At 42.2% G+C, this 6,492-nt stretch overlaps 1 pseudogene; it reads right to left on the bottom strand.

Annotated features, from left to right (window-relative positions):
• Positions 1-2,874: 2,874 nt before the first annotated feature.
• On the bottom strand, positions 2,875-2,930 carry LOC132537896 (U6 spliceosomal RNA; annotated as a pseudogene).
• Positions 2,931-6,492: the final 3,562 nt, after the last annotated feature.

Here is a 6,492-nt window from a genome sequence, read left to right on the forward strand (position 1 = left end):
AGATATGCTTGTCCTATGTCAGTTGGACACAAAAACTAAGATTTTTAGCTATTACTGATAGAAAATAATGGTATTGGGGGCTGTGTGGGTTGAGCACACATGACTTGAAGCTCAAGGACCAGTATAAGGGACCTGCAGGGGGGGTCACTTCATAAGCAGTCTGCAGGTGTCTATCTTTCTCTCCCCCCTGTCTTCCCCTCCTCTCTCTCTCAATTTCTCTCTGTCCTACCCAACCGTAATAACAATAATAACAATAAGGGCAACAAAATGGAAAAAATGGCCTCCAGGAGCAGTGGATTTGTGGTACAGGCACCCAGCCCCAGCGATAACCCTGGAGGCAAGAAAAAGAGAAAAGAAAAGAAGAGAAGAGAACAGAATGGTATTAAACTTTGGGTCCATGATTGTTCAACAATTTGTTTGGCTTTGTATGTTAACTCTCTTTTCAGTCACCAGGTTCCAGGTGTCATCAGTATGCCGGCCAGACTTCCCTGGATTGAAGACACCACCAATGTGTCCTGGAGCTCAGCTTCCCCAGAGCCCCACCCTACTAGGGAAAGAGAGAGGCAGACTGGGAGTATGGACCGACCAGTCAACGCCCATGTTCAGCGAGGAAGCAATTACAGAAGCCAGACCTTCTACCTTCTGCAACCCTCAATGACCCTGGGTCCATGCTCCCAGAGGGATAGAGAATGGGAAAGCTATCGGGGGAGGGGGTGGGATATGGAGATTGGGCGGTGGGAATTGTGTGGAGTTGTACCCCTCCTACCCTATGGTTTTGTTAATTAATCCTTTCTTAAATAAAAAATAAAAAAATAAAAAAGACTACAAAAAAAAAAAAAAAGAACCAGGGTTCAGGGGGTTGGGTGGTAGCGCAGCAGGTTAAGAGCAAATGGTGCAAAACACAAGGACCAGCATTAAGGATGCTGGTTCAAGCCCCCGGCTCCCCACTTGCAGGGGTGGGATCACTTCACAAATGGTGAAGCAGGTCTGCAAGTGTCTATCTTTCTCTCACCCCCTCCGTCTTCCCCATCTCTCTTGATTTCTTTCTGTCCTATCCAACAACAACAATAATAACAACAATGATAAGCAACAAGGGCAACAAGAGCCTCCAGGAGCAGTGGTATTCGTAGTGCAGGCACCAAGCCCCAGAAATAACCCTGGAGGCAAAAAAAAAAAAAAACAATGGGGTTCAGGTTCCCAGTTCCCCATATGTGAGAGGGGAGAATTCACAAGAGATCTAACAGTACCCAGATGCCTCTCTTCTTTTCTCTCTCTCTTTATTACGCTTTCTATTTATTTACTTTTAATTATCTTTATTTGATAGAGTCAGATATCAAGAGGGAAAGGGAGAGAAACAGAGAGATACCTGCAGAACGGCTTCACCACTCATGAAGTTTCCCTCTGTAGGTTGGGAATAGGGGCTCTACTTGGGTCCTTGCACATTGTAACATGGGCACTTAACCAGGTGTGCCACCCAGCCCCTCTCTCTTCTTTTCTCTGTCTCCCTCTATATTTCTCTGGGTCTCAATGAAAGGAAGGAAGAAAGACAGACAGAAAAAAAAAAAAAGAAAAAAGAAAAGAATGGTATTAAAGTTTGCAAACCTAGGTTCCAACCCCACTCTGGGAGCAAGCACTGGGTGTCCTCATGTGTATAGTAATATCTATCTCAAAGTTTCCAGGAAAGGGAAATGAGGTAATCTATGACCATGTGCCTTGATAGACACTCAGTACTTAACAAATGCTTATTTCTTCTTTGACCTTGACAGTAGGACCATTTTATCACTCAAATGAGGATTATGAGCATTTGTCCTTGGAGACTACAGAAACAATTGTTATTTTGTCCTCATTTCAAAGAGTTCAGACATTATCAGAGTAATAATCATCACCACTACCATGTAGAATGAAAAGATCAACCGGCATAAGGATCCTGGTTCGAGCCCCCAGCTCCCCACCTGCAGGGGAGTCACTTCACAGGCTGTGAAACAGGTCTGCAGGTGTCTATCTTTCTCTCCCCCTCTCCGTCTTCCCCTCCTCTCTCCATTTCTCTCTGTCCTATCCAACAACGACAACATCAATAACAACAATAATAACTACAACAATAAAAAAAACAAGGGCAACAAAAAGGAATAAATAAATATTTTTTTAAAGTTTTTTTTTTAAAAAAAAAGAAAGAAAAGATCAAGTGACAAACCATCTGCTTGGTCCTTAAGACCCAGTACTTATGAAAGTTGCTTAGCAAATCATCTCACAGCAAAACCATCACCAGGAGCGACAGGGCCTCTTTCCTATAGGAGACAGACTAAGAAATCAGAGAGCAGGGCACTCCAATGATTATTTTAAAAGTGAAGGTGGGTACATGTACCAGCATGAATGAATCTTAAAACATGTCAAATGACAGAAACAGTACAAGGAATACACAAAAGAATAAGAATGTGATTCAGAAACAGGTGAAGAGCAGGGGAGACAGCATAATGGTTATGCAAAATACTTTCATCCCTGAGGCTCTGAGGTCTCAGGTTCAATCCTCAACACCACCATAAGCCAAAGCTGATTAGTGCTGTGATCTCTCTTTATGTATCTTTCTCTCTTATTAAAATAAAAAGTAAACAAAATATTTTAAAATAAATCTTTATTTGAAAATTTTCTTTTTTAATATTTATTTATTTATTCTCTTTTGTTGCCCTTGTTTTATTGTTGTAGTTGTTGTTATTGATGTCGTCGTTGTTGGATAGGACAGAGAGAAATGGAGAGAGGAGGGGAAGACAGAGAGGGGGAGAGAAAGACACCTGCAGACCTGCTTCAGTGCCTGTGAAGCAACCCACCAGCAGGTGGAGGGGCTCAAACCTGGATACTTATGGTGGTCCTTGTGCTTTGTGCTAATCTTCTCTGTATCGTTCCAATTTTAGTATATGTGCTGCCGAAGCTAGCACGGTCCTTGTGCTTTGTGCCATGTGCGCTTAATCCGCTGCGCTACTGCCCAACTCCCTTTCAAATAAATCTTAAAAAAAAAAAAAAACAGGTGAAAACTAATACATACTGATAAAACTTAGAATATCAATTGCCTCAGAGTTTACTAGACAGAAGTATGAAGGAACTTTCTAGAATAAGAGAAATGATTCAGTAATTGGAATCATTGTTACATGACAATGTACTATCGTTAAAATTTGAAACACTCGGGAGTCGGTCGGTAGCGCAGCGGGTTAAGCGCAGGTGGCAAAAGCGTAAGGACCGGCATAAGGATCCCGGTTCCAGCCCGCGGCTCCCCACCTACAGGGGAGGTGGTGAAGCAGGTCTGTAGGTGTTTATCTTTCTCTCCCCCTCTGTCTTCCCCTCCTCTCCCCATTTCTCTCTGTCCTATCTAACAACGATGACATCAATAACTACAACAACAAGGGAAAATAAATAAATGAAGCATGAATCTTTATGTAGAGTTGGAAGATGGACAAGGGGAGAAAGAAAGAGGCACTCTACCCTTTAGTCTCACTAACATTCTAGGCCATTTCTCCAGTGCCAAATTTTGGAGCAACTATAAACTGATAATTCAAAATAAACTGCAGAGGACCAATTTTCTTAAATAATTCTATTCTAGGCCAAACCTATATTAAAGCCTTTGTTCTTCTACGTTTTGAAAGCTGCTTCATTATTGCATCTTTCTTTTCTCATCTAAAACCATCCCATGATATGGTAATCAAGAGTCAGCATCCTTTAGGACTGACCCTCCCCACCCCCAGCTGTGCATACACACAATTACAGAACATGAACTCTATAAATATGTGCCCACATTGTCCGGGGGGGGGGGGGAAGAAGCAAGGTTTATTGATCAAAGTCAAATTAATGATCATCAGAAGCCAAAAGAGAACAGGGTTTGGGGTACAAAGTAACTTTCAAGAAGAGTCCTGATAATAAAGCATTTCAGAAAGCATTGGTCCAGAAAGGGTGAGGAAATGGAGTGAGTACTTGGACTGAAACAAAAATCACAGATTGTAGATCCAACATCAAGTATTTATGGGACAAATTCCTTCTATGCTCACAAAGTGGATTTACTGCAAATGACAATATCTTAGGTTGGGTGAGCTTTGATCTTTCATATCACAGCTCTGCTTCATTTGATTTCTTCAGTATTCTCTTCTCCCTTTCTCTCTCTCTCTTTTTGTGAAGCTGGTGTCTCATACATGTTTGTGTTCATCAATTCTGGGTTGTTTTCCTCCCCTTCAAGTATAGATTCAGAGAGAGGAGAAATACTACAGTACTGGAGTTTTCCGGGTGTCATGTTCAAAGGTTCACATATTCATATGATGTCAGGTTCAAACCCACATCCCCACGTGGCAAGGCATATTCCCTATCTAATGAATTATATATCATTTGTCTTTTTATTTATTTATTTATTTATTTTATTTATTCCCTTTTGTTGCCCTTGTTGTTTTATTGTTGTAGTTATTATTGTTGTTGTTGTTGTTGTTGGATAGGACAGAGAGACATGGAGAGAGAAGGGGAGGACAGAGAGGAGGAGAGAAAGATAGACACCTGCAGACCTGCTTCACCGCCTGTGAAGCGACTCCCCTGCAGGTGGGGAGCCGGGGTTCGAACAGGGATCCTTAAGTAGGTCCTTGTGCTTTGCGCCACCTGCACTTAACCCGCTGCGCTACAGCCCGACTCCCTGTCTTTTATTTTTTAACTTTTGTTGAAGTAGTCCATTCCTTTCTATAGCTATTTCAGACATCTCATTCAGAGGCAAAAGCCAATAGATAAAAGATTCTTTTTTCCCATTATGATCCAGGAAACCTTTCCTATAGGAAACCAATCAGATTTCTCTTCTGATGTTATTGGCTGGGATAAAGTAATAATCCTAACTAGGCCATTCATTGTCAAAGTGAGTGGGAATATCTTAATTATTTTAGACAAAGTAGTGTTTTTTTTTCTTGAGTTCTCTCACATGAAGGCAGTATGAAACTCTCAAAGAGTATCCTATCAACCAAGATAAAGATAAGGGGGGCAAACAATAACTTGTGTCCACCTGCATATCAGATGTCAGACTCAGAAAAAAAAAAACTAGCATAGTCATGGCCCTTTTGAATATAACTAAAATAGGCCTACTAGCTATCTACAAAACAGAGACCCCCAAATCTTCATCTCCAATATTCAGCCTTTAGGTTCATGATTAGCCAACAATGTGTTTGGCTTTATATGTCAACTCTTTTTTCAGCCACCAAGTTCCAGATGCTAACATGATACCAACCGGACTTCTCTGGGCAGACAACCCCATCAATGTGTCCTGGAGCCCCGCTTCCCCAGAGCCCTGCCCCACTAGGGAAAGAGAGAGACAGGCTGGGAGTATAGATAGACCTGCCAATGCCCATGTTCAGTGGGGAAGCAATTACAGAAGCCAGACCTTCCACCTTCTGCACCCCATAATGACCCTGAGTCCATACTCCCAGAGGGATAAAGAATAGGAAAGCTTTCTGGGGAGGAGATGGGATATGGAGTTCTGGTAGTGGGAATTGTGTGGAGTTGAACTCTATTTATCCCATTGTTTTTTGGGTCAGTGTTTCCTTTTTATAAATAAAAATAAATAAATAACTAAATGTGGGGGCCAGGTGGCGGTGGAGCAGGTTAAGCGTACATGGCCCAAAGTGCAAGAACAGGCATAAGGATCCTGGTTTGAGCCCCCGGCTCCCCAACTGCAGGACCTTTGCTTCACAGGCAGTCAAGCAGGTCTGCAAGTGTCTATCTCTCTCTCCCCTCCTCTTTTCCCCTCCTCTCTCAATTTATCTTTGCCCTATCAACAATAACAGCAATAGCAACATTAACAATAATAACAACAACAAGGGCAACAAAAATGGGGGGGTGGCCTCTAGAAGCAGTGGAATCATGGTGCAAACACTGAGCCCCAGTGATAACCCTGGAGGCAAAAATAAAATAAAATAAAATAAAATAAAGGTGATAGCATAGGCATCATAGTTTCCAGGGCCCTGAGACATCAGTTTGCATGTCAGAAGTTAATCGGGAAGTTCTCTCAGCATCAATATCTGAAAGTAAGTGAAGCAAGCAGGAAAAGACCAAGGGAGAAGCTGGACTGCAATGTGATCACAATAAAGACCTTAGTTGATCTTTCATGCAGCTCTGGCATTAGCAGAGTTGTCTAATTAAAAGGTGAGAAAGGTGGACATTAACCAGTCACTAGATATGGATTGCCTTTGGGAAAGGAGCACGAGCCTGAGGAAAATGGTTCTTTCTAACAGGCAGCTTTTAGAATCTCAACTAGCGGTTATTGCTGTCAACACTTCTAATAAATAGAAGAGTGAATACTTCCATCTTGGAGGGTAGGTGTAGGTGTCACAACATGTCGTCTACTGTAGGGAGGTGGAAATAGGCAACCCCTCAGGTCTCCTATAAGCCAACACAGAGTCCACACTTACCTAGACAAAGCACTATATGACAGAACCATCTCTGAAACCGAGTTATCTTCCTGACCTTCCCCTTCCTTAGTAATAG

This window comes from Erinaceus europaeus, chromosome 3 (genome assembly GCF_950295315.1).
Source record: "Erinaceus europaeus chromosome 3, mEriEur2.1, whole genome shotgun sequence".
In the NCBI taxonomy this organism is placed as follows: Eukaryota; Metazoa; Chordata; class Mammalia; order Eulipotyphla; family Erinaceidae; genus Erinaceus; species Erinaceus europaeus.